This window comes from Cavia porcellus, unplaced genomic scaffold (assembly GCF_034190915.1).
Source record: "Cavia porcellus strain 051 isolate PalLab524CR breed Dunkin Hartley unplaced genomic scaffold, mCavPor4.1 scaffold_17, whole genome shotgun sequence".
Taxonomy (NCBI): domain Eukaryota; kingdom Metazoa; phylum Chordata; class Mammalia; order Rodentia; family Caviidae; genus Cavia; species Cavia porcellus.
In genome coordinates this window covers 26,604,054-26,631,651 of record NW_026947500.1, presented here as the reverse complement: position 1 = coordinate 26,631,651, position 27,598 = coordinate 26,604,054, and the positions used below count along the sequence as shown (strand labels likewise).

The 27,598-nt window shown below is 40.6% G+C and overlaps 1 protein-coding gene and 1 non-coding gene across 15 annotated transcripts in view; one reads left to right on the top strand and one right to left on the bottom strand.

Moving 5' to 3' along the window:
- Positions 1-24,005, bottom strand: part of Ppp6r3 (protein phosphatase 6 regulatory subunit 3) — a 142,695-nt gene extending 118,690 nt beyond the window's left edge. For all 14 annotated transcript variants that reach the window (XM_023564425.2, XM_063227646.1, XM_063227647.1 and 11 more), the window contains exon 1: positions 23,850-24,005. The gene's annotated coding sequence lies outside the window, so the exon portion shown is untranslated. The remainder of the gene's footprint in view (positions 1-23,849) is intronic.
- A 455-nt stretch (positions 24,006-24,460) lies between these two features.
- On the top strand, positions 24,461-24,533 carry Trnaa-agc (transfer RNA alanine (anticodon AGC)). Its single transcript has one exon. It is a non-coding gene; the product is annotated as a tRNA-Ala (tRNA).
- The last annotated feature ends 3,065 nt before the right edge of the window (positions 24,534-27,598 follow it).

The following is a 27,598-nucleotide window of genomic DNA, read 5'->3' as shown; positions in this document are numbered from 1 at the left end:
TATGGAGGCTGAGATAGCCAGCTTAGAATCCAGGAATGGTGCGGTGTGATGAGTCCTAAGCAAAAGGAGATATACCCTGCCAACCCAGGAACAAACAAAGCTGAGAGAAACCAACTGGAAATGCAATCCCGATGTTATGACCAGAACAGATAAAATCTCAGCGCCAAAGCTGGAACCCGTGCCTCTGGAAACTGTGATTTGAATTTCCTGCCGACGCTGCTGCTGTGTCTGAATTGGCACAGCAGGGATAGAGACGCGAAAGCTCTGAAAGCGAAATCGGCAGAGTTGAGAGCAGGACTGGCAGGGAGCCCTGCATTGACCTGCAGTGAGTGAGAGGAACGGGGACCCCTCCATAGATAAGGAGGCTCCAACAGAGGACATTCTGGGACTGGGCAGACAAGCCGGAACAGGAGGCTGCAGTGACTTTAGTCGCATGTTCCCCTCTCAAGCAGGATTGGTGGGGAGCGCCTGACCTCGGTGAAGCCACGGACTAAAACCCAGTAGGCTGGCCCAAACCAAGTCCCAGCTCCTGGCGGTGCACCCTAGCAGTGAAGCCTTCAGTAGGCTGACCTGGAGGGGCAGGCACAGCAGAGGCTGCCCTGGTCTGTGTCTCCCTAGTATACTGCAGTGGGCAGGAACACCTAGCCAGCAGATTCAACAAACTCTAACCCACAAAGAAAGAAACTGGGCCTCCTATATACTCCTGTATGGAAGAAACAAAACATATGAGAAGAGGAGGCAACAAGAAAGGGTCCTCAGTCCCCAATCCTGAGAACACTGATCCAGGAAAGGTAAATGCAAAGGAGAATGAGAACAGAAAACATGCAATATCAGACCCGGCACCAACAGACATAAAGCAATATCTCCGGAGCCTCATAGACAAGTTCAACAGTGAAGTATTTAATGAAGTAAAGCAAGATATAAGCAGAATAGTTAGAGAAATGCTAAACACCACCCAAGAAAAAACAGATGGTGGAATAGAAGAACAGAAAAAAAGGGGAGAATTGTTTGATGGAGAAAATAGAGAAAACACAGAATACGTGAAGTAGGTTCAAAGAGATTACCAGGAAACTAAAAACTCTTTTATCAAAAGCTGGCATAACAGCTTGAAAGAAACTAAGGATAGATTATCAGAACTGGAGGACAGATTTGTAAGGTGGGAGCATGAAATGAAAAACTTCTTAAAAATAACAAGGAAACAAACAGCAATAATACAAAGGCTAGAAGATGATAAGAGACTCTATAACTTAAGAATTAAGAATGTAAAGGAAGAAGTAGGGACACAAACAGAGGAACTACAAAGGCTATTCACAGAAATAATCCAGGAGAATTTCCCTAATTTAGCAAAAGGTAAAGATACTCAGATGTATGAGGCATACAGGACCCCAGCCACCTACAACCCAAACAGAACTACACCCAGGCATATAATAATCAAAATTCCAGAAATCCAATATAAGAACAGAATATTAAAAGCAATCAGAGATAAGAAACAGATCACTTGGCTGGGGATTTAGCTCAGCGACATAAGCGCCTGCCTTGCAAGCAGGCAGTTGTGAGTTCTATCCCTTATCATCTTGTTTTGAAGTCCCATCAAGCTTTTATTCTTGTGTCTCCATCAGTCTTAACAAGTTGTATCTTATTGGATTTTATTATATGTGATAATATAAACAAAAACTTTTATAGACAAGGAGATTATACAGAAACCATTGTTCATTTTCTGATAGTTGGTTCTAAATACCCTGTAATACTGTCATTCTCTTGAATGGTTTTGTCCATTCTTGAATGGAATGTCTTGATATTTTGATGCTACAGTATATGAAGTTATACTCAAATATTTCAAGGAAAGAGACACTATGGTAACTACTTTTATGTCGGGATATCTTGTGGTGAAACACTATTTTGCTTAAATGGTTATGTTCTGACCTGTGCTGTTTTGTTGTTATGTCCTCTTTTATCTCAATCTCCTTTTTTTATTATTTACTTTTTTATTTTTATCTTTTTAAGGGAAAAAATAAATAAAAAATAGCAGGATATATTATAGTAACCCACTTTGATTTCCTATTAACTTGATTTGAAACCCTGTATTGCTCTCACCATCTTGTTTTGACTGGTTTTCCTCTATTGTTTTGCTTGATAGTACCAAGTTTGAGAGTATAGGCAGCAACTGTGAAGACAATAAGATTCATTATGACGCCCACTCTGGTTTGACTATTATCTTCTTTTGAAGTCCTGTAATGTCGCCAATGTTTTGGTTTTATTGGTTTTGTTCTTTACTGTTTTGTTCAATTTTATTATAACTGAAGATATAGGCAATTCTTTTTAAGATAGCAAGAGGCATTATGGTAACCATTGTTGATCACCTTGTATTCTGTTTTTACATTATGTATTATGTACAGTCTTTTGATTTGACTGACTCTGTTTTGTTCTGTCACATTTGGTTTTACTCTCTTCAAAAAAAGTAATAATTGTGGGAGTAATAAAACCCAAAATGTGTAATTGTCATTGTAAAAAATAGAGGAAAAGAAAGTGCTCTAAAGGATAACTGCAGGTATATTTAAGTGTATAAGGTAGATAACCATATTACTGAGTTTTGTTGGATCACTGAACAGAACTGTTTGCAGTCTCACTGTTTGAATGTCTACTTTATATGCTTTAATTTTGTAACTTGAACAACTATTTCTAACTGGGACAAAATCTTAAGTGAACTGTCCCTCAGGCAAAGGACTTCTGTCTAAAACATAAAGAATTTTAAAAAATCAGACCCCCGAAATTCAAGGACCCAATCCAAAAATGGTCATCTGAGATGAATACACAATTCTCAGATGAAGAAATACAAATGACAAATAAATACATGAAAAAATGTTCAGCATCATTACTCATTAGAGAAATGGAAATTAAAACCACACTGAGATTCCATCTCACTTCAGAAAGAATGGTCAGGATCAAGAAAACTACCAACAACAAATGCTGGAGAGGCTGTAGGGAAAAGGAACTCTCCTGCACTGTTGGTGGGAGTGCAGACAGGTGCAACTACTGTGGAGGTCAGTCTGGAGATTCCTCAAAAACCTGGGATTGGCAGTTCCATTTGGCCCAGCTATTCTACTTCTTGGCATATTCCCAGAAGAACTGAAAACATGATACCACAGTGATATATGTGCACCCATGTTTATAGCAGCACAATTTGTAAAAGCCAGATCTTGGAAACAACCTAAGTGTCCATCAACTGAGGAATGGATAAAAAAGTTGTGATATTTTTATACCATAGAGTACTACTCAGCTATAAAGAATGAGCACATTGACATATTTATAAATAAATGGATGCAATTTGAGACCATACTCGTAAGCGAAATAAATCAAACTCACATGTATAAATACCATATAGTCTCCCTAGTGTAAGAAATGGTAAAGAGAATATAAGAGTTTATTGTAATCATGATTCTCCATTACATTGCTTTGAAGCGTAATAATGATTACATTCATTAGTTGGAATGGGTTTATCCTGGTTTGTTGCATTTTTATTATCTGTGATGGTATGAACAGCTATTTTGAAGAAAACAAGTCATTACAATAGCCAGTGCTGATTTAATATCATCTTACTCTGAAGTCCTACCATGCTTTTGCTCTTCTGTTTCCATTGATTCTCTCATGTTGTATCTTATTGGATTGTGTTATGTGTAATAGTATAAACAAATTTTCTATGGAAAATGAGATAATATAGTAGCCATTGTTCATTTTCTGTTATTTGGTTCTGAATACCCTGTAATACTTTCATTCTCTTTAATGGTTTTATACTATTTTGTTATGTTTGATACTATTGTATATGAAGTGATGCTCAACTACTTCAAAGAAAGAGACATTATGGTAGTTACTGTTAATTACGGGTTGTCTTCTGGTGAAATACCATGTTGCGTACATTGTTCTTTTTTTCTTTTTTCTGGTACTGGGGATCGAACTCATGACCGCCTGCTTGCAAGGCAGGTGCTTATGCCGCTGAGCTAAATCCCCAGCCCCTGCTTACATTGTTCTGATCTGCTTTGTTATTTCCTGTTTTGTCTTAATCTCTTTAAAATAAAAATAAATATGTAAATCTTCAGGTCTTCAATTCAGTTTTAAAGAATGCTTCTTTTTTTTGCTTGTTTGTTTTTTTGTGGTACCAGGGCTCAAAATCACAACCTCATGCTTGCCATGCAGGCGCTTGTGCTGCTGAGCTAAATCTCCAGCCCAGAACCTTTCCTCATAACCACTATATTAGGCTGTTTCCCTCCCTCAGGCTGCCACTTCACTGTTCTGTTTTTGCTGTGTTTTGCTTTTTTTGTTTTGTTTTGTTTTTAGTGTTTTGCTTTTTAAGACAGGGCCTCACCTCATATTTCAAGTGGACCTTAAACTCACTATGTAGCCCAGGGTGGCCTTGAACTAAATGATTCTCCTATCTCAACCATCTCTGGAGGGCTGGAATTAGAGGCACATGCCATCACACCTGGCTACTGCTAGTTCATCTTTTAAAATGAAAATACAAAAAGAAAGAAAGAAAATACAAAGTTTAAAATTTTTTTTAAAAAGAATAAAACAAACAAAAAAGATCAAGACTCCACACTCATCTTGGTGGAATAAAAAGTTAAAATTAACACACACAGAGAATCAATCACAAATAACAATTTAGTAGCATGAACAATTAAAACAGAGAAGAGATGTTTACCCCTGGCCAAAACCGTAAGTACTTGATCATGAAAAACTTACTGAAGGTTCACAATAACCAGGAGGCACTTAAGTAGTAACTGATACCAACAATGGAAAAGTAGTCCTGATATATAACAGCAGGAATGGACACTCAACTTTTTCTGGGAACAAGTATAAATGTGTCCAGTACTGTTTCAAGTCTCACAGCACTTCTGCTAAACCAGATCTCTCTAATCCATGCTCCCTACAATCCTTTCTCATTTTCTCATCACCCTGGAAGATTAGCAAGCTTTACTTTTTGATGATTATGAAAACAAGAGTTATGTTTCTTATGCATTTCAATTTCTTAGGCTTCACTGGAAATATCTAAGACAGGATCCAATGCAGTTAATTAACTGTGCTTCTGGAATCACAACACTGTTCCTGCTGGCAACAACCCCGAATCCTACCTTTCTAAAAGAGGCTGAAGCCAGGCAGCAGCTGAATACACAGGCTCTGCTATAACAGTGTCACAAAATGAACTCCAACACTATCCTCAGTCTACATGTCTTTAGGTCCCTCAATGTACTCTTACTTCTGATTCCCTCTTTTGAATTTGCTAGTCAAACTTAAAAAAAAAAAAAAAAAAAAAAAAAAAAGAAGGGGGTCCCAGGCCCTTTGTACTGAGCTACATCTCAGTCCCACGCCTCTATGGGTTTGTTTGTTTGTTTGTTTGAGACAGTCCTGTAAACTGTCCAAGCTGGGCTCAAACTGATGGTCCTTTTGCCTCAGGATCACTGAATCTGCACCACCATGCTTAGAATTTTTCTTCCTTGTTTTTTACAGTCTTGGGGATCAAACTTAGGGATTCACATATGTTAGGTAAGCACTCTACCACACCCCAATTAAGGTAAGACTTTTGAAGGTAAAAAAATAATTGCACAATAGGCTCCTTTCTCCCTTAGGAAATGCTGAACTATACTCTTTCTTTTGAAGACAGAGTTGGCTCATAACCTATTTTCATCTTCTTTTTCTAGATTGTTTTTGGTGTTCTTTACTTGACTAGAGTCACACACATGAAGATCATAATGACATTTTCCAGCAATCAAAAGATCCCATTTCAAAACAGTAGTTATCCTTGAGATCTTTTCCATGAACAGAAAATCTAAGGCTGAGCATGGTGGCACATGCCTGTAATCCCAGTCCTGGGAAGGCCGAGGTAGAAGGAGGACTGCCACAAAATCAAGACCAGCCTAGGATACCTTGTGAGTTCAAAGCCAACCCGAAACACACAGTGAGATCTTGTCTCCAAAACAGGAAAAAAAAAAAAAGAGAGAGAGAGAGAGAGAAATCTAAAAAATTCCTCACTGACATTAAACAATCCATATTAAGAGAGGGAATCACACATGCTAGCTCTTAATAAAATGAAAATTCTCTATTATAATTTTTAAAGTTGTTTAAATACTGATACTTATTCAAAATGTGTTATCTGGTACTTGGTATCTCATCAGCAAGATGCCAAAGGAGTAACCTAAACTGGCATACATCACCAGTAACCTAAAAATAAAAGATTAAACACATCCACTACCCTGGCCAAGGAGCAATTTAGCACAAAACACCTTAACATCCTGGATTAGAACGCTGGCTACTTACGACACTGAGGCAGGAGAATTACAAGTTTGAGCCCAGTTTGGAGCATTTTGAGACTAAACAGGAGTGTGCCTCAAAATAGAAAATAAAATTTAAAAAAGGATGAGATAGCTCAGTACGAAAGCCCTGGATTCAATGCCAACCACACCGTTCTCTACACGCACATAAAAAAAAAAAAAACTATTAAAAAGAATACAAAATATGAAGTAAAAGTCCAAGAAAGTTTTAATAGTAGAAGAAAGTAGTAACAGAAAAAAAGCAAGCATGACATCAAAACAATAACGGCTAAAAACATTTTTTAACACAAAAAAATATACAATTCCTCAAATAGAGAAAGCGTAACAAATAAATCCTTACAAAAGTAATTCTTAGTAAAACTGAAGAGTAGGGGAGCTTTAAAAAAGAGAACAGAAGTGAGGGATTATCTACAGAAGAGTAACTGACAACTAACTTCTAACTGACCTCAAAAGCAACAACAGAAAAAAAGATGTAAAATATTTTCAAATGCTTAGGAAAACAATCATCAACCTAAAATTAGGTATTAGACCAGACTATCTTTCAAGAATGATGATGTAAATTGCCTAATAATGTGGGATTTTAAGACCAGCAAAAGGAAAATCAGATATATCAGAATACAAATTGGGAAGGTAAGAGTATTGTAAGATTCTTATAAAGGTAAAGATACTAATTACCTTTATGCTCTACATTAAATATGAAATATCTAAGATTACCAACAAAAAAAAGTGTAATTTCTTTGTGGGAAAAAAATACCACAAAGGTCTAGGGATTTTACTCAGCAGTTCAAGTGCTTGCTTACTTATTAGTAAGTGCAAGGTCATGAGTTTGATCCCTGATACCAAAAAAAAAAGAAAGAAAAGAAAAGAAAAATAGGGCCAAGTTAAATGGTACAAGATAAGAAAGTAGAAACAAACCAAGTCTTTTGTCATAGTGCAAATAGACTCATCAATTTATAAACCATGGTCTACTATTTATATGCTTTCAAAAGGCTCATGTGAAATATTAAGGTCACAAAAAGCCTGAAAGTAAATGGTCAGAAAATGATACATCAGGTAAACACTATAAAAAGTCACTGGCATACTGATGCAGTATCTGACAAAATATACTTTAACAGAAAAAAATTCCTAGAGATAAAAATGTATGGAATGATAATCTGTGGGAGGCACTGGCAACTTAAAAATTTAAACTTACAAATGTAAACCAAAACCTGAGAACTACTGGAAATTAACAAATCTTCCATCATATAAAGTATTTTAACAAACCCCAAAACTGATAGAAAAGCAGACAAAACTATTAAGAATAAATGTGAATTCAATTAATGAATATGTTTCTGCTAAGAGACATGGAAAACTGCCACCAAAAATTAAAAACAAGTTCTTTTTAAACACACATGAAATATTACAGAAATTTGTCATAAACCAGCCACTGAAGAAAAATCTTCAAAAGCCAAGTAGGGTTGCGCATGCCTGTAATCCCAGTACTCAGGCGGCTGAGATATGAGACTTGTGAGCTCAAGGGCAGCCTGGGCTACAAAGTACATTCAAGACCAGCCTGAATTAAAGAGTAAAACCCTGATCTTCATCCATCCCCCCAAAAAAGGACAACAATAATTCATTTTATTAAACTAGAATAATGACAGTAAAACTCATCAAGGCGAAAGTAACCAGTAAATACTGGTAACATAAATCCTTATACATTAACAAGTCAAAAACTAAAAAACAAAGTATTTATTAAACAAAAATAAGTCATTATCAAGTGGGTAAATCACTGGAAGCAAGTGATAAGTTAACTTTTATCATTCTTATTTTTGTTGTTATTGGTGGGTGTTTTGTTTTGTTGTCTTTTTGAGGCAGTGTCTGGCTATGCAGTTCAGGCTAGCTTTCAGCTCACTTTGTAACCCAGACTGGTGTGGAACTTGCAACAATTCTCCTACCTCAGTCTCTCAAGTCCTGGGATTACAGGTATGTGTCACCACACCCAGCTCTTATCATTGGTTTTCTGAGAAAGGGTCTTGCTAAGTACTGGTCTCAAAATTGCAGTGATCTGCCTGCCTCAGCCTCCTAGAATTATAGGCATGCACTACAGTAGGCTTCTTCCTTACTCATTAAAAAAAAAAAAAATGTACCCATACATTTAACGGTGAAAGACAAAAGCATTTCCTTGAAAACTGCTGAAAATGACACCCACCATCATCATATGTGCATGTGTGGCATATGTGCCACTGTAAAGGTTGTCCTCAGCCAGGGTGGCAAACCTATGGCACACATGTCACAGTGGGCTGTTTGTATCACTAAAAGCTATAAAAGGTTTACCATCATTGTCTTAACAGTACAGTAAGACTAGAATAAGATCAATTATGATAAAAATATTGCAAAAAAAATTGTCATCACAGATATTCTTCTTCCAAGGTGCACTACTCAGGCTTACCACAGAACTTACAATCCATCTCTTTTTTTATACAGTTCTGTTTATAGAGCCTCAATGTCTTTTTTTGTATGGTGTACCTTATTTATACAGAACTGCAATTTTTGCTGATTGTACTGTATATGTAAATAAAAGCAAAGTTATGAAGCTGGAGTTTCCTTTGACCATTTCTTTGTTCTGACTACTGTAATGTACATACTATATACAATTCCTCATTTAGTAACCGACTCATTTAAAAGCCTAGTCTCAGGACTATGACTCAGTGGTTAAACAAGAAGTATTAGTATTCAAAGATGAGATTACCTACACTAAATCCTAAGGAGAGCACACAGGCCATTTTTATTAAGTTACAACAGGTAAGGGCTATATATAAAAGCCATCTGCATTTCCGTTAGCAGCAAACAGAATATTTTATTTTAAAAAACATCACTTACAAAAATAACAGAAACTATGATGTACCTAAGGAATAAATCTAATGAAAGATATACAAGATCTGTAAGGACAAAAAGCATAAAACTGGCTGGGCATGGTGGCACACAGGAAGCTGAGCAGGAGGCTCTCCAGGAGTTGAAGGACCATCCTGAACTACACGGTGAGACCTTGTGTCAAAAAAAAACGGGGCTGGGGATTTAGCTCAGTGGCATAAGCGTCTGCTTGCAAGCAGGCAGTAGTGAGTTCGATCCCCGGTACCGATAAAAAGGAAAAAGACAAAAAAAAAAAAAAAAAAAAAAAAACTAATTTGGTAGGAAAAAAAAATCTGAAGTCCTGGCATGGTAGTGCAGGCCTATAATCCCAGCACTTAGGAGGAGGCTGAGGCAAGACGATGGCTATTCAAGGCCAGTCTGCACTACACAGCAAGATCTATCTCAAAAAACAAAAACAAAACCTGTTTCTTTAACATCTAAATGGGTTGTACAAGGTCTAAAACACTGAAAGAAACTACAGTTCCTTTTTTGTCCTTATTATATTCTACACTTTCAGTAAACATCTACTTGTTTAGATCTCATACACAGGAGAAATTCAAGCCACAAACTGGAAAAAGATTCATCACAGTATTAATCAGAACATAGGGCCAGAGATTTAGCTCAGCAGCATAAGCACCTGCCTGATTAGAGCAAGGTCATGAGTTCAAGTTCCGCTACCAAAAAAAGAGCATTAATCAGAACATATAACAATTCATACAAATAAGAAAAAAAATTTTAAAGCCTGATAAAAGAGAAAAAAAAAACAGGTAAACTAACATTTCAAAAACCAAATCCAAATGGTCAAGAACTCAAAGACATTCAACTTTACTAATAATCAGAACAGAACATAGTCCCAAGTAATAAAAATGGAGAAAGGATTTGAGTAACTCTTCTCCAAAGATTACTATATATAGTTGACAAGCTATAAAAAGGATAATTACATTCTGATATGCAAATAGCCAACAACTTATATTTAAAAGATGCTCAACACTAACCATTAAGCAAACATTAAATCAAAATTATAACAAAATATTTGATAACACTAGAATGGCTATACACAGCAAACAAGAACAGAAAATAAGTGTGGATGAAGACATGGAGAACTTGGAACACTAATGTAGTACTATCAGAAATATTATATGCTTAGGTTGGAGATTTAGGTCAGTGGCTCAACTGGTTGCCTGGTAAGCACAAGGTTGTTAGTTCGATCCGTGGTACCAAAACACAAAAACAAAGTAAAAAACATAAAGTTATAGAACTGTAATTAATGCCGGCACTCCTGAGGCTGAGGCAGGAGGATTGTTGCAAGTTCAAGACCAGCCTGGGCTACAAAGTAAGCTCAAGGCCAGCCTGAACTGCCTAGCAACTGTCTCAAAAAGACCAAAGAAAGAAAGAAACAAACAAACAAAAAAATAGTGGAACATGGTGGTGCACTCTTGTAATTCCAGCACAGGCTACAAAGTGAACCCAGTCAGCCTAAACTACGTAGTGAGACACTCTCTCAAAAAGACAAAATACACACACACACACACACACAGAGTCACTCTGGAAAATACTTCAGCAGTTCTTCAAAATGTTAACCAGAGTTTACTGCATTACCCCCAAGTATATACCAAGAAAAATAAAACATGTCTACCCAAAGTCTTATACACGTAGGTTCACAGAATGACACTTGACAGCCAAAAGGCAAAAACAGCACAAATGTCCATCAAATAATGAATGAATAAATGTTGCATATCTATACTCCAGAATGTCACTGGCAATTACAAAGAAAGAAGCACTGACACTAAAACATAAAACATATAAACATAAAAAATATTATGAGAGTAAAAGAAGACAGTCACAAAAGACCATTCTATGGTTCTATTTACGAAATGTCTAGAATATGCAAATGGGGACAAAGTTTCTTTAGAAAATGAAAACATCTTAAAATTAGATTGTGGTGATGATTATGTAATGCTACAAATATATTAAAACCCTTTAAATAGGTAAACTGTAGGGCATGTGAACTATAGTTCGAAGTTATTATTTAAAAAATCCTGGGGCTGGGGAGTTAGCTCAGCGGCATAAGCACCTGCCTTGCAAGCAGATGGTCGTGAGTTCAATCCCTGGTACCGATAAAAATGAAAAAAAAAAAAAAATCCTGAGCCAGGCATGGTGGTACATACCCACAGTCCCAATTACTTGGGAAGCTGAGGCAGGAGTATCCCAAATTCAAGATAACTGTGGGCAACACAGTAAGACCCTGTCTCAAAATAAAAAAGTTTACACGGGGCTTAGAATGTAGTTCAGCAACAGAGTGCTTGCCTGCGGCATGCGAGGCCCTAGGTGCAACGTCCAGTACTAACTATAAAAACAAAAGTCTCACAACCCCAATAGCTGCCAAGGCTGTAGAACAGCAACCCTGGTAGCAGGGTAAACTACTTTGGAAACAATTGGCAGCCCCTCCTAAATTTAGAGTTGTACATGTCTCACTATCCTGTAATTCTCTCCACAGTCTACATTCTGGAGAGATGTTTTCTGCAATTGTTGAAAGCAATTTTCTTTCTCCCTGGAAACAGTTCTACTCTCCAATGACAGGACTATGAATAAAATGAGACTTAGTTCAAAATATAACACGGCAGATAAAAGGAATAAACTACAGCTACGTGTTTCAACGTGGACAAACCTCTCTATATATCTACATCTTCCCTTCCCATCCCAGCTTTAATGCCATTTCCCACCACTATAATCACTTCCTGGCCCTCTGTTGCTTTGCCATTCTTTCTTAGAAAATCACAGCTCTGCTTAAAGGAAGCACTGCCCACCAGGCTTCAGCAAGTAACAGTTACTGTTTCCATTTCAACTCAGGACACTCTCCACCAGTAGGCCATACCATGCTGCTAAACCACTCACATTCTTACTTCCCCCAAGAATATTTCATCCCTTCTTCTCTCTCCTCATAACCCCTTAACTCCTCCTGGTTCTCACTGGGTCTGAGAACTTTCCTCTCACTAAGAAAAAAAAGATGGAGGGGCTTTCCTAAAGCCAAAGAAAATGTCCACATGCTTCCATAGCCCATTTCTCCTCATCTGCTCTCCCTCCTATCATGAGGAGGAGCCTACAGACTCCAACTCTCCACATGGGTGCAAGCCAACTCCCTGATGGAGGCTCTAGCAATGAAGCCTCTCTTATTCCATCAAGCTGCGTCTTCTTTATAGAATCATTTCCCATCAACATTACAAAAACACTATGGCTTCTCCCATCTCAACAGAAGCTCAGAATTCCAAATCTTTCCTCATCTCTAGCAAATGCACACAACAAAGCATTCTATTTGGGTTCCCCTTCGTGCAGTCCTTCCAGACTTCCTCAAACTGCTCATCAAGGTCAACCATGACTTCCCTGCTACCCAGCCCTCATCACACTCGTCCTCATCGCAGCAGCATGTTGCACAGGTTCCCAAGTCCCCCTCCACAGCAACATGTTCCCTTGGCTTCATAGCCAGCACCCTCACCGGGCTACTGCCACCTGAGAGACTGCTCCTCTGGCCCTCCCTCCTTCAGTGTGCTTGCTCAGCCTTATGATTCTGCAGTGCCATCTAAACAGCACATTGCAATTGGCAGCCCAGACCTCTCCCTTGCACTTCACATGCCTTCGTCCTATCTAATCTCTGGTCTGGTCTCTAAAAACTTCACAAACTGCACACATTCAAACCCAACTCCTGATATGACTCACACACCTGCTCCTTCCAGTCTTCCCTTTCTTCATAAATGGCTACTCCTGCTGCAAGCAAAAAAATCTCTGCTACCTTCTTTCACTTCTCTCACACCCACATCCAATCTGCCAGCAGAGCCTATATGCTCCCCCTTTAAGGATAATCCAGAATCCAACCACTTCTCACTACCACGCCTGTTCTCCATCAGTCTAAACTGCAATGACTGCTCTTCTGGATCACTGTCCTGGCCACAGGGAAGGAAGGATATTCTTAACATAGCTTCAGGGGGACCTTTTAGAAACCAGATCATGTCACATCTGTGCCCAAAACACTATCTGACTGCTCCCATCTCACTGAAAGGAAAAAAATCTTAAAAAGATTGCCTCCACTCTACCTCAGCTCTTGCCTCCAGCCATATCGGCCTACTGTCTGCAAATCACAGCAGCTACATCCCCTATGCAGCATCTTGTTCATCATGCTGGACCCGTCCATACCCATGGCCTCAGGCTGGACCCCCTACTCTTCTGCAAAAGGCCCCTTTTCAGCAAGGCCTACCCTGAAGCCTGTATTTCAAACCTGCAACTTACCTATGTCTCTTGCTTTACATTTCTCCTGGTATCATAAGGTTTTATGCAACTGTTAACCTCCTCCCACTAAAATATATGCTCTATGAGGCCAAGAACTTAGCTGCTTTGTTCACTGCTAACACACCCAGTACTAGAACAATGCCTAAAAAACCCTGAGACATAATTAACCACTCACATTTTGGCTCTGGAAAATAATGTTGGAAAAGAAGAGTCCCAGAACAAAATGTTTAAATGTATATAGTTTAATGACATGCAAAAATTAAGTTACATTATATAAGGATACATTCACAGATGGCAATACCATAAAAGCAATAAAATGCTATGAGAAGCTCAGAAGGGTGGGGGGGGGGGACACAGGGAACCAAAGGTAGTAAGGACATTCTATTTCTTAAGCTAGTTAGTGAATACACAACTGTTAGTTTTAATTTTTAATATCTTTATATACCACACTACACTCTTTGAATATATGAAGTCATTAGAAATTAAAATAAAAATAAGATAAGCAGTAGCAAACAATGGTCCATGGGCAAAAAAACACAGCCCACCATGTGTTTGTTTAGTGAAAGTTCTATAGGAAAACAAGGGCTGGTGATTTAGCTCAGCTGAGTAAGTGCCTACCTGGCAAGCACAAGGTCATGAGTTCAATCCTCAGTACTAAAAAAAGTTAAAAATCTATAGGAAAATAGACACTTTCACCTTCTTTGTTTAGGTATTGGCTATGGCTGCTTGCACATACAAAGATGAGTAGTTGCTGGACCACTCAGCCTATATAAAGCCTAAAATATTTACTAAGTAGCCTTTTACAGAAGAATTTTATAGACATCTAATAGAAGTATCTGACTATGATATGTAATTTGTAAAGAAATTAAATGAAAAATTAGAAATAACCATCTGTTAGCATATATTAATATTTCAAGACATGTCATTGTCCACAAAACACTGAAAAAAATACAGTTCTATGCAACATAGGAGTTACCTTTATAACATCAAGTGTCAGAGACCTTAAAAAATATTTTAGAAAGCAAACTGCAAAATGTCAAATTTATGCTTTCTACTCTAGCTAAAGAAAGGATTATGTTACATCCACATGTTTATATGTGAAATAAAACAAGTCTGTTACGCAATTCCAACTTGAAGAAAAAAAAATTGCATTTAAATGCTCACTTCAAAACTTCCCCTAACCAAAATTACCATCACCCTGTGTCTTAGTTACTTTTCTGCTGCTGAGACAAAATACTTGACACTCAAAGTTAAAGGAGGAAAGGTTCATTCAGCTTACAGTTTGCAGATGTTTCAGTCTACAACAGGCTGGCCTCAAGCCATTGTGGCATGGCAGCGGGGCATCAGAGCAGAGAAACAGTTCATGGCAGGCAGAAGACAGCAAGCACCAAGCTACAAGCAACAAGCAGCTTCTTTTTGCCCCTTTATATTCTACCTAAGCTACTCACTCTTGCAGTATTCTCACCCAGAACTATGCCAGACCAATCAGTGGACTAATTCAGTAATCACACACTATTAATTCCAGCATCGCATACTCTACGTCCCAGCCACCTCTGCAAAAGCCCCACTTATGTCCATATGAGGCTCTGGGGAGACATCTAGACATAAGCACAACCTTCTGTATTTCCCCAGACCTGCCAGTTAGACCTCAATGCTTCTCTCAGACCCATAATAGTCCATTTCTCTCCTTTAGACCATTCGCTGCACCTTAGAGTTGTTTCTGTATTTCTCCTATTATTAAAAGAAGAGCAGTATTAATAATTCTACTGGGCACTGTGCTAAACAGTTAACACTTAATATTCATTTCACAGGTAAGACAATTAAGGAAGAAATGTTAAATAATGCCAGGATCAGACAGCCAGAAAATTTTATGAGCCAGAACTCAAACCCAAGTATTTAAGGGCCTGTGTACTTCTAATAATCACAATATATTCTGAATTGAAAGTAGAACCCAGGTAGTATTTTAACAGCAAAATCCTAAGTCTATGATGTGTACCAAATGCATAGTTGTTGAATCCATCTAAATTGTAATGATGAGAAACCCATGGTATAAAGGGGTGTCATTTAAAGAGTGTTGTCTAATCAGAAGAAGCAGGGGTCTCGCTCTCAGACAACAGAGGCAGATGAGAACTGCTCTCTGTGCAAAGATAGTAGAGACTCTATTATCAACAAGTCTCTGTGCCCTCATCTATTACATGACAAGAAAACCAACATGTACTAGCATCAAAAGGAAAAATTCAAAAGTTGGCATTTATTAACTCTCAGTGAAACCTAGCTATAAATTCATTCTTGAAACAAATGGCACCTAAAATGGTGATGCAGTGGGACTGCCACAACCCCATGGAATCACCAAGGAATAGAGATTTCTCCACTGCCTTTGGATTCATTCTTCAGTTGGTCTAAATTTTTCTGTAAGTTTCAATTTTTAAATTCTGTTCCAGTACAAAATCATGATTCTCATGAAAGGCAACTCCCAACAGCCAATCAAATGTCAATAATCTTCCCATAATTCCCCCTATCTGGGGACTGAAAGCCTAGGCAACTTCAAGGGCCCAGCTCCACCTAACTAGGTAACAAAGAGCGCACCACCTCAGTGGAAACCATGACTTCCCCAGTTCTGAGGCAAATTCTCTTCTCAAAGGGTGTCTATGCCACCAGTATTCTTGCTCAGATTTACATCCAGCCACAGAAAACTCAGAACTCCAACTAACAATCTACAACTTTCTCAAAGTCTGACTCAGCATCTTATTTCTGCAACCTTTATAGTTCTGCTTTCTAATGGTCCAAAAACTAATCTTTCATAACAATAGACTTGAGTGTATAAATTATTTCTAGTCAATAAATATTTCTAGTCAGTAATCTTGGAGCTAATAATATCCTAGTTTTTCAGAGTTACTGAGTACATCAGCAGGTTCCTTATATCTATTACATATTCAGAACCTATCAAACTTTCTTTTGGGCCGGGGATATAGCTCAGTGGCACAGTACCTGCCTGGCAAGCCCAAGGTCCTGACTTCAATTTCTGGTACTAAAAAACAAAACAAAACTTTCTTTTGCATAAATTCAGTCAAATGTGTTGTTTGTATTAACTTTACAATAGATCAGCATCAGCTGGCTATAAGTGACAAGTAGCCAAGAACCCCTACTCAGGGTAAAGCCAGCTATTTGTCAACTCAGTGACATGAAGCATTTTAGTACAAATATCCTTTTAACTGTTTCTTCACCATCTAGCCAATCTAACCAGTCTCCAAGTATCAATCTGTGATCTTTCAGACAAGATGAGATGCGTTCAGGGTGGTCTGTGATCTTTCAAAATCTGAATTAAAGTTACTTTTCGTAGAGACAGTAACTACTTCTCTCCCAGTAAAGAAAAATAAAGGGAAGCAGGAGGAAGAAATAGGACTTCATAACAACTATAAATCAAAAAACAAATCTCTAATTAGCCCAGAGTCACACTACAACAGAAAAGCAAAACCAAATACAAACACCTCATCCACACTCCCAGCACCATCTACCTCAAGAATATTTAGCAAGAAACTACAAGAAATCTATGATGATTCTGGAATGACAAGTCAGTGTTTCAAGTTAGATTACAGGTCAACCAACATGTATGGAACAATAAACATCAATTCTATTTGTCATTACTAAGCAGCTTCTTCAGCACAGAAGGACTGGCACTGCTTTTTAAGAAAGCCAAATCAAGCAGATCCATCACAGTAACCATTAATATAAATGAAAAAGACATACCCATCTTTCTTGTGCAACCTCAACCACACAAAGTTTAAACGAATAACCCAACCAACCAGTAGAGGTTTTTCCTCTGGGCTCTCCAGTGCCTCTCACTGTCAGCCTACTTAGACCATATGCAGTTGTTCCTCAGCATCTTTCGAGATTGGTTCCAGTACCCTCCCACCTTCAGTGTGAACACCAAATATAAAGACGCTGGAGTTCCTTACATAAAATGTTATTATAGTGTTCGCATGTGACCTACAGATATCGTCCTGCATAATTTAAATTATGTCTATGTTATTTATATCTAACACAGTAGAAATGCTATGTAAATAGTTTTTATATTGTTTAAGAAATTACCAGAAAAAAGTCAGTGTAAGTTCAGTATAACAAAACCAGCAACCATCCAAGACCTTGTACTCAAGACGGAAAAACAATGCTCAAACAAGTGTTGTAGAGACTGAGGCCTATGAAACGGTTGGTGGCTACAGCAAAGTATGTCTATGTATCATTTCATTCATGTGGCTTCCATTTAATGCACAATCCCTGTGGTCAATTCAAGTTTTATCTTTTAGAACTTTTGGGAAATTTTTCTTAACATTTTCATTCCACAGCTGGATTAACCTACGGACGAGGGGACGAGGGGACGAGGAACTTGAGAAATACAGAACTCTGTGATATACATAGCCAGCTATGCTAATTCTACCAACTTTTGTTAATTAGTCTCCTTTGTAATTACTTGCCTCTCCCTCTAGAAAACGACTCCATGAGCCCTTGAATTCCTAATACATTGCTGGCAGGGTAAGAACTTAAAGTATTTGCTGATCAAAAGTAGATGTAGTCACTTATAGTTCTCAACACAGGTCAAATTTCAGCTTGAAGGGCCAGGGATTTAGCTCAGCAGCATAAGCACCTGCCTAGCAAGTGCAAGGTTGTAAGTTCGATCCTTGGTACAAAAAAAAAAAAAAAAAAATTCAGCCTGAAGAATGACAAAGTGCCCCATGACCTTAACATTTAGTTAATAAAACTCTTATCATTTTCAACCTAACATTCTTTCAACCAATCAACTGCATAATCTAAATGTTAAGTATGGACAAGAAAAGTATCTCTTGCCAGGCAAGATGGCACACACCTGCAATCCCAGCATTCAGGAGGCTGAGGCAGGATTCCCGTGAATTCAAGGTCAGCCTGGGTTACAAAATCAGTTCAAGGACAGTCTGGATTATAGAGTGAAATTCTGTTTAAAAAAAAAAAAAAATCTACCTTTAATACTGCACCTCCTCTCCAAGGGGGGAAAAAACTACTCCTCCTCCATTTGGGTCAGAATTCAAAGCACAAGGAATAGGCATTCCCTACACTGTCTCTTTTGCAGAATTGTTGCAAGTTCAAGAACAGCCTGGGCTAACTACAAAGTGAGCTCAAGGCCAGCCTGAACTACATAGTGAGATCCTGTCTCAAAAAGACAAAAAAAAAAAAAAAGTACAGTATAACTTTATTCAATGTAGGTGCAAATCCTAATCTAAGAGTTCTGTTAAGTTTCAGTACAATATGATAATGTATTTTCATGATGTAAAGGGGGAAAAAAAGTTGCCAAATCATCTTAGAAAAATCATTCAGCTGGGCATAATAGTACTCCCTTGTAATCCCAATTCACTGAGAAGCTGAAGCAAGAGAATCTCAAATTTGAGGCCAGCCTCAAGTTTGAGATTGTATTTATAGGCCAAAAAAAAAAAAAAAATCTGCAAAGGCTGGGGATGTAGCTCAACTGTATTTACCTAGCATGTACATACAGTTTGTTTTTGTTTATATGTACATATGTTTGCATGCAAATATCTATATGTATGTATGGATGGATGGATGGATGTAAGCATTTCAGAGGTACTGGGGATCAAATCAAGGGCCTTAGCAGTGAGCTGCATCTATGGCTCTTTTTTATTTTGAAATAGGATCTCATGAAATCACTGAAATGCACAGGCTGGGCTCAAATTCAGGATTTCCCTACCTCATCCTCCCAGAGTGCTAAAATTACAGCCATGCATCAGAACGACCAAATGACAATTCATTTGGTATTTATCTTAAAGTTCTGTCTTCAGCCACCTGAAAAATGATGTATAAATCTCATCTTTCCCCAATACATAGTAACTTCTAAGATGGGATCTATGTTCTGCAAAGTCAGAGCTCACAGACCACTCAAAGAAGCTTGTACTCACAGATCTCAAATCTGTGGTCCCTAACAGTGGTTCCAAAACCCAGCATCACTTCCGTATTGTCAAGAAAACTTTTTAAAATTAGATTCTCAATCTCATCATAAGTTTCCAAAAGGTGAAGTCCAATATCCATGGTGTTAAAATGTCCCAAATGACTAATGTAGGCCAGTCTAGCATCTTCTAGAGCAAGACTTCTCAACCTCTGCACCACTACAATTTGAGGCTGGACGAATCTGTTGGGGGCGGGGGGACTTGTCAAGCTGAAGTGTTTAGCAATAGCCTTAGCCTCCACCCTCTAGAAGCACACCACAAATGTGACAAAGCAAAAGTGTTTCAGAAATTCTCAAATGTTTTCTAGGGAGCAGAATCACTCCAAATTAAGAAGCCCTGATGTAAACTAAATTTTTAAAAAGCAATCATTTTACTGAATTTTCCTTTTCTTCTCAATACTAGAATGAAACCCAGAGCCTCATGAAAGCAAGGCAAGTGCTCTATCATTCAGTGCTCTACACTGGGCTACCCAGCCCCAAACCCAATCATTTTAGAACAGACACCTGAAGGTGGCCAGATGTAAAGAAAACATAAGGAGATGGAAATGTAACTGCCCCATATGATCAGCACATTGCATACATTGAAATATTATGCTGCACCCCATAATAATAGTGAATATGTACTATTATTATTCCATAATTAAAAAGAAAAGCCAGATGTGGTCATACACTCCTAGAATTCCACCACTCTTGGAAGCTGAGGCAGGAGGATCACAATTGAAGCTCAACCTGGGCAACTTAGTGAGTTAGCAAGACGCTGCCTCAAAGAATTAAAAAGAGGTGGGGCAGTAGCTCAATGAGAAAGCTTCAGTACTGCCATCCAAAAAAAAAAAAAAACCTGAGATTTTCTTAAGGACAGAAATATGAAAGCTGCTTAAAGCCAATAAGAAGGACTATTTTTTTCAGTGCCTCCTAGCTAACACTATTCAACCTACACTGGGGCTCAGGTCTTATATAAGAATTAGACTACACTTGTACTTTGTATAAAATAAAACTCTGCTGGTTTTAGTTTGGCAGATGATTAGAAGAGTTTCATCATCACAATCACGTACTTACTCTTCTGAAGAATAGTAAAATATAAAATTTTAGACCTATATATAATCATAAAGTTTTAGACTTCTCAGATGCCTAAAATATGCAATCACAAGATACAAGCTTCTCATAGAAACAAACTGATGATCAATTCTGCCAGAGCCATCTTAAGGAAGAGATGTTTACTTATATGAAGTGCATTATCTTTTGGATTAAACTGACACAAAAACTTTATTTTAAAGAAGCATCAGCAAATCTTACCCTGTCAAGTCTTAATTTTATTACTAATTTCTGTCCAGTTATATCTGATTCTCAAATTCTCAATTAATTAAATGAAACTAATAAGCTGCTTTGTGTGTGTGTGTTGTTTGGTTTGGTGTGCTATACTTTATACAAAAGCAAATGTCTTAGAAACCCAAAACAATGTTCTTCCTGTCATTTAGTAAGTTACACCAGCAAGATGTTCATCTCTACCCTAAGTCCAAGTCTATCAAAATACACTTCCCCAGTGCAACATAACAAACCACAACAAGGGAGGAGGGAACATTTTAAAGTACCATGGTGAAGAGCACAGATGGGGTATTAAATGACTGAGTTTAGGTATTACTGTAAACTTGGGGATGACAGTTTACTAAATATTCTACATTCTTCGAAAAGACAAGATGAGGTGCAAATAAGCTTCCAAAGCACAGATCTAGGGTAACAGCTATTTCTCAAACTTCAGGGTGAATAGTCTTTTATCCAAAATGCTTGGGACCAGAAGAGTTTGAGATCTTAAAATTTTGAATTTAAGAGTATATGACAGGGCTGGAGGTTTAGCTCAGCGGCATAAGCGCCTGCCTTGCAAGCAGGCAGTCGTGAGTTCAATCTCTGGTACCAATAAAAAGGAAAAAGACAAAAAAAAGAGTATATGACAAACTTTACCAGTATAGGATTCCTAATCCAAAAATTCAAAATGCTTTAAAATCTGTAACTTTGCTAGGTATGGTGGCACATGGCACACGATTATAATCTCCAGCAATCTAAAAGGCTGAGGCAAGAAGGACTGGAAGCTTAATTCCAGACCACCAATTTAGCAACCTAGTGAGAGCCTGTCACGAAAGAAAAAATTTTAGGGGCCAGTGATATGCTCAGTGGCACAAGCACCTGCCTGGCAAGCGTGAGGTTGAGTATGGTTCCCAGAAAAAAAAAAACTACAAAAAATGTTTTAAATAGGGCATGGTGGTACACATCTGTAATCCCAGTACTCAGAAGGCTGAGGTAAGAGGATTGCTGTGAGTCAAGGCCAGCCTGGACTATACAAAAGACGACCCTGTCTCAAACTTAAAAAAAAAAAAAAAAAAATTAGCAAGCTGAGGATGGAGCTTAGGGCAAAAGCCCTGAAAGTTCAATCCCAAGTACTACAAATGATGATGATGGGGCCAGCTCAGGATATAGTCATGGTGAAGACCCTGTTTAAAACCACAAAAATAAATACATATATACATAAAATCTAAGCTTTTCAGCTCTAAAAATCTAACCACCCAAAAACCTAAAATCAAAAATGGTCTAAAATCCAAATCTTTTGAGCATCAAATAAGGCACTCAAAGTTTCAACTTTCAGAGCACCCAGGAGCAGTATCCAGAAGTACATGAACAACAGTCCTGTTTAAACTCTTGATGATTTTTCTGTATTTAACCATCTCTCAAACAAAATACTCTGCAGACCATTAATTCCAGAAAATGTATGTAATTTAAATTTCATCGACTCCTGTCCTGAAAAAATAAATCAGTCCAACTGACCCTTAAAAAACAGAGTGAAGTGCCTGCCTGGCAAGTGCGAGGTCGTGAGTTCAATTCCCAGTACCAAAAAAGCAAAATCCACAGAGCTCTCTACAGACACTAACAGTCAGATCTTAAACAGTTATTTCACTTCGGAATTATATCTAAACATTTAAAATCAAATTTAAATTAAAACTAATAACCACTGATTACTGAGCTGATTGATTCTGTTTGTGAAGCACGTTTCTAGGCGCTTAGAGTGTATTAACTCATTTACACATACACTTGGTCACATGTATATCACATACACTTGTTGGAACAAACTTATCAGAGATACTATTATTATTCCCAAATTACGGAGAAAAGAGAGGTTAAGTAACTTGCCCAAGGTCACAGAGTTAGAAAGTAGTTAAGCCTAGGCCGTTTTCAAATCCAGGGAGAACGAAGCTCAAACACCATCACTAAACCGGTATCTTAACGTTTGCCACTTAAGTCATACTCGAGTGGCTGGAAACCAGGAGTCCCTTTTCACCTGCTGCCTATCCGCAACGTGACCTTGAGAGTAAAATCTAAGTAAACCCCACTGAACAAAGTGAGACAGTATCAACATAAACAGTGCTACAAGGACTAAAGGAAACTACCACGTGCCCCCTCCCACAAAAGCCAAACATAAACACAGTTCGACGTGAAAGTGCCAGACAAATGACAGTAAGTCAGGAGGTGGAGACGTCACAGCACAAAGACACACACCCCCGAGAACTCATTCGCTCCACCTACAACTACAAGGCCAATTTCGGATCAAAGCGGGCAGGACCCGAAGAGGCGACATCTCCAAGTTAACAGGGAGTGGGCTTCTTTAAGAGGGAGGTCCCCGGAGCCACAAGAAGGACCACCCCCTGGCTCGGAGACGCCGGGGAGGCGATTGTGCCCAGGTCCGCACCAGAGTCACAACATCAGAGCCGGAAAACCACTCGAAAGGCTACTGGGAGACTCCGAGCGGGGTTTTGTGTGTTTCGATGACTCTGCGGCGAATTAACAGAAACCCACAAAACTTGTTTCACGGAGAGCAGAGTCCAACAAAGGCCTTTAGCGAATCTTTTCTGTGAGTTGCTGCCTCAACTTGACACGCTCCCGAAGGCCCCCAGAAGTTTACAAGGAGCCCGCGGCCAGGAGGCCCCGCAGGTGCGGGAGCGGGGTCGGGCAGCGTGCGACACCGCGAGCCAGGGAATCGGGCCAGAACCGGACCTGAGCTGGACCCGGTTCCGGCGCGCCTCGCCTGCCCGCCGTGCAAGGCCATGAACATCAAGGAGGCGCAAAGTTCGCTGTCCGGGCGTCCCGCCCCCGGCGCCCAGCCCGCGGGGCCCGGCTGACAGGAGCGGGCGGGAGCGGTCGGAAAGGACTCGGTGCCGCGCCTCCCGGGCCCGCGGAGCAGCGAATTCCGGGGGGGAGGGGAAGAGGGGCCGGGACGCTCCCTCCCCGCGCCGCCCAGGTCCAGGCCAGGGGCCCTGCCGCCCGCCCACCCGCGCGGCTAGCGCACCCGCGCCGCAGCCCGCTCCGCTGCCCCCCTCCCCCATTACCTGAAGGTGCCCAAGACCCGCCGCTAGTTGCGCTCAGGCGGGAAACGCGCTCACCGACACCATCAGCGAAGCGCCCAAAATGGCGGACGTATCAAGCAGGCCTTGAGTTCCCCCGCCCTCCCTCCGGCCTCCTGGCAGCCAATCGTAATCCTGACACCGCCCCTCATCTGTGCTCATTGGCCTTCCTCTCACGCCCCCCGCAGCCTATTGGATAGCCTGGCGATTCCCTTACCTCTACTCCGATTGGCTGATAGGTTTTGTCACTCAAGCTCGAGAGGAGCATTCTTTTCCCAAGGACTAGACGGATCCGGAATCTTTAGGACCCTGGAGTCTGAGAAACAAATCAGAAATCTGGGGAACCCTGGCTGGGTCTCCCTACGCCGTAGCAACAGCAGGTCCTCCGCTTGATGGACACTTTGCACCGCCAATCCGAGGGGTGAATGTCTTTTAAAACTAAATTGAGCCAAACCAGTCTTGGTCGTGGAACGCGGCGTGCAAGGGAACCAATAGGGTGACGAGGTGACTGCAGTCAGATGGGTTTGTAGCGGGGAGGGGGAGACCCGTGATGACGTGTACCACAATATGTATCGGGGCGGAAGTATTCCCAATCTGGGGAATTAGCTCAAGTGGTAGAGCGCTCGCTTAGCATGTGAGAGGTAGCGGGATCGATGCCCGCATTCTCCATCTTTAGATTTTTATGAACGAGGTACTATTTTCTCATAACTGTTTGACCCTTAATAAAATGACAACCCGGGAAATGGGGTCAAGATGACAGGGTGTTGCTAAGAGTCTCCAGCTGTGACCCATCACTAAGTTAGAGATCCTCTATAAAAGAAGGTGTAATTGTCATGTTTGTCTGCAGGAAGGATTGACACCTGAACTTTTCCCAAAATGCTAGGCCGGACCCTTCCACTGCCATCTCTCCTCTTGGATAGGCAAGATCTTAGAACCTCGAGACTCACGCTTCACACCACCCAGGGCACCCAGGATTGCCCACTTTATGCCCCTAGGAACAATCTACTCCAACGCAGGGCGGAAACGAGGCTGCCAGGACCGTGAAGTTAGGTGTGCTGGAGCTGCCTGGGGGGACCAGTACAGTCCCCACTGGTGAGAATCCTGCGGCTCTTAGGGCCTGATGGGGTTGGTCCCATCTGAAAACAGCAGGTGACCTTAAGGTGAGCAGACTGCGGTGCAGACCCTCCCTGGGGAAGCGGCATTTCACCCCACAGGACATGGAGGACTAATCCCGTCTTGGGTGTAGGTGGCAGGAAGAACAACCTCTCCAACACCCCATCGGGGGGTTTTGTAGTACTGGGGAGGCAGGCTTGCCCCAGCAGGGTGGGAGATGAGAGACAGAGATGGCTCATGAAGGATTCTGAGGGACAGTCAGCAAATCCATCAGCTGCCCAGTGATGCTGGCTTGATCAAGAATGGGCAGTCTGGCTCAAAGAGGACACAGTGAGTGAAGTTACTGTGTGGCTTTTTTAAGTCGCTTTTGAGAATTCTGGCCTGTGGGGATAACAGCAGAGCTTGGCCACTACTGATCTGAACACTGGCTGCCTTTCCTAAGTGCAGCATCTCTCTGTACCCACCCTTGTTCTTTGCATGGCCTCCAGCTGCCTCAATGACTCAGATTCTTGAGTTCCAATATCTCTCACTCAGCATGTGCAATTTATGCGTCTTGGGTTGGAGTAACCACCGGGGAGCTGGGTCTCTGGCCATGCAAACATATCCCAGAGCCTTCAGTCCACCCTTCCAGAAAAACCTAGACTCAAGGCAGACTTTCTGAAAAGAAGTTATTGGTGATAGCTCCACCAATAACAGTATTATCATCCCCATTTACTGATTAGTTCACAAGTCCAGAAAGCATTCAGATGCCCTGCACAGCCATATTGGCAGAGCAATCGTGGCTAATCACTCCAGTTCTTCCCTGTGCACTGCAAGTAATAATACCTACCAATTTGGGTCCATACCCTGAGTGGTGCTGGGCAGCCAGGGAGACAGCAAACCAGGGCAGATGCTACATTGACCCTGCTATTCAGAGGCACACAGCTAGCAAGAGGCACACAGCTAACAATCAGGCCAGTTGATTCAGAGTTAGAGAGAGAGACAAATAGGCAAATAGGGTGGGCATGCCAGGGAAAGGAACCAAAGAAGAGGTGCCAGTTCATTTGGTGGCAAACAGATTGGGGTGGTCACAGATCTACAGGGAAACAGGAGATAGAGCACAGGGGCTGAAGTTTCACAACACAGGAAAGGAACTTGGAGTTTAGACCCAGACAGTGGGAGCCAGGGCAAGCTTTGAGCAGGAGAAGGACTGCCCATACTTTAGAAGAACACAGTGAAACATGACCAGCAAATGTTAAGAGTATCACAGCTCCCAAGGTAGCATGAGAGAGACTTCCAGGAACCCCCAGGCAAAGGTTGGTGCTTGAGTGACCCAAGGACAGAAGGGACAGCCATAGGATGCTACCTGCCATCTGTGTGCTATCTGGGAAGGGCTGCATGCGTTCTTTTATTCAATTCATCATCAAAGGATTTGCCAGTTTCTGCTTCAGGCTCCTTCATCCCAAACCCAAGTAAGTCACAGGAACATGTGTGCTATAATTAAATGAGATGATCCAATCTTATCCAAGGTAAGCAGGCTCCATAGGTCACTGGTTTGTGCACCACTAACCTAGGTAAAGGGGCTGGAATCAGGGAGAGAGAGCTTTCTGGGGTAGCAAGTGTCAGAGCTGCCCCTATCTCCTGTGGGTTGGGGGAGCAAGGGACAGGGAGGGAGCAGGGGATGACGTGCAATGACATGGATCAGCCTCTGCATCCTAAAATGTCTAGATTTCATGGATCACCAACCTCACCCTTTCCCCCTAGTCGTTTTGTAGTTTAGTCTTTAATGTTTAACTTGGTTCAGTCTGTCTAGACTTAAGAACACACACACATATACTTAATACTTCCAAACATGCCCAGAGTAGAGAAGAATATAATGATGCCCTTGTACCCACCACCCAGCTATTACTTCATAAACTCTTCTAACAGACACAGAGCTGCCTAACGTTAAGTAACTCTCTCGAGTAACGTTTATAGAAAAAACTCCATGATCTCATTTTAATTCACATGTGCACTCAGAGAAGAAAAGACAAACTCTGAAGAAAGTCTTTAAATTCAACTTGAAGAAAAAGACTCTATATTGTCTTTCATTTCCTTCTGTCTCCAGGGTACAGATTCCCCCCCCCCCCCGCCCCACCATTCCCCTGGACTGGCCCAGAGTCAAGGGGCTGGAGCAGAACCATCTTGAAGCAGACATACTCCAGAAGAGCTGAGACTGGTGTCCAATGGCCTGGTGTCTAGCTTGTGCTGGGTCAGGCCGAGAGGTGCTGAACCTGCAAGGAAAGAACCAGATGGGCTCTGGTGGGAGATGCGATCAGATTCCCCTGGGAGTCAGACACCCCTACTTCTCTGGTATCAGTACAGGGAGTTCAGCCCGGCTGGGGAGGAAATGCTTCCTTTTCTACAGAGTACTCTTGATAGCCAGAGCAGGGAGGAAGGGAACTACTGGGCTTGTTAATCGCCTAGATGCCAGCAAGCTTCTGGAGTGAGAAGGAAGACATTTGAGTGGGGAGAAAGAAGTAGAGGTGTGGGACTCTGGCAGAGGCCACAAGGGAGGAGCCAGCAGGGGACTTCCAGAGGGGACACTAGCCCCTGGTCTGAGGTCTGATTGCTCCAGTGTCTTCCCAGGAGTTGTACCAAAT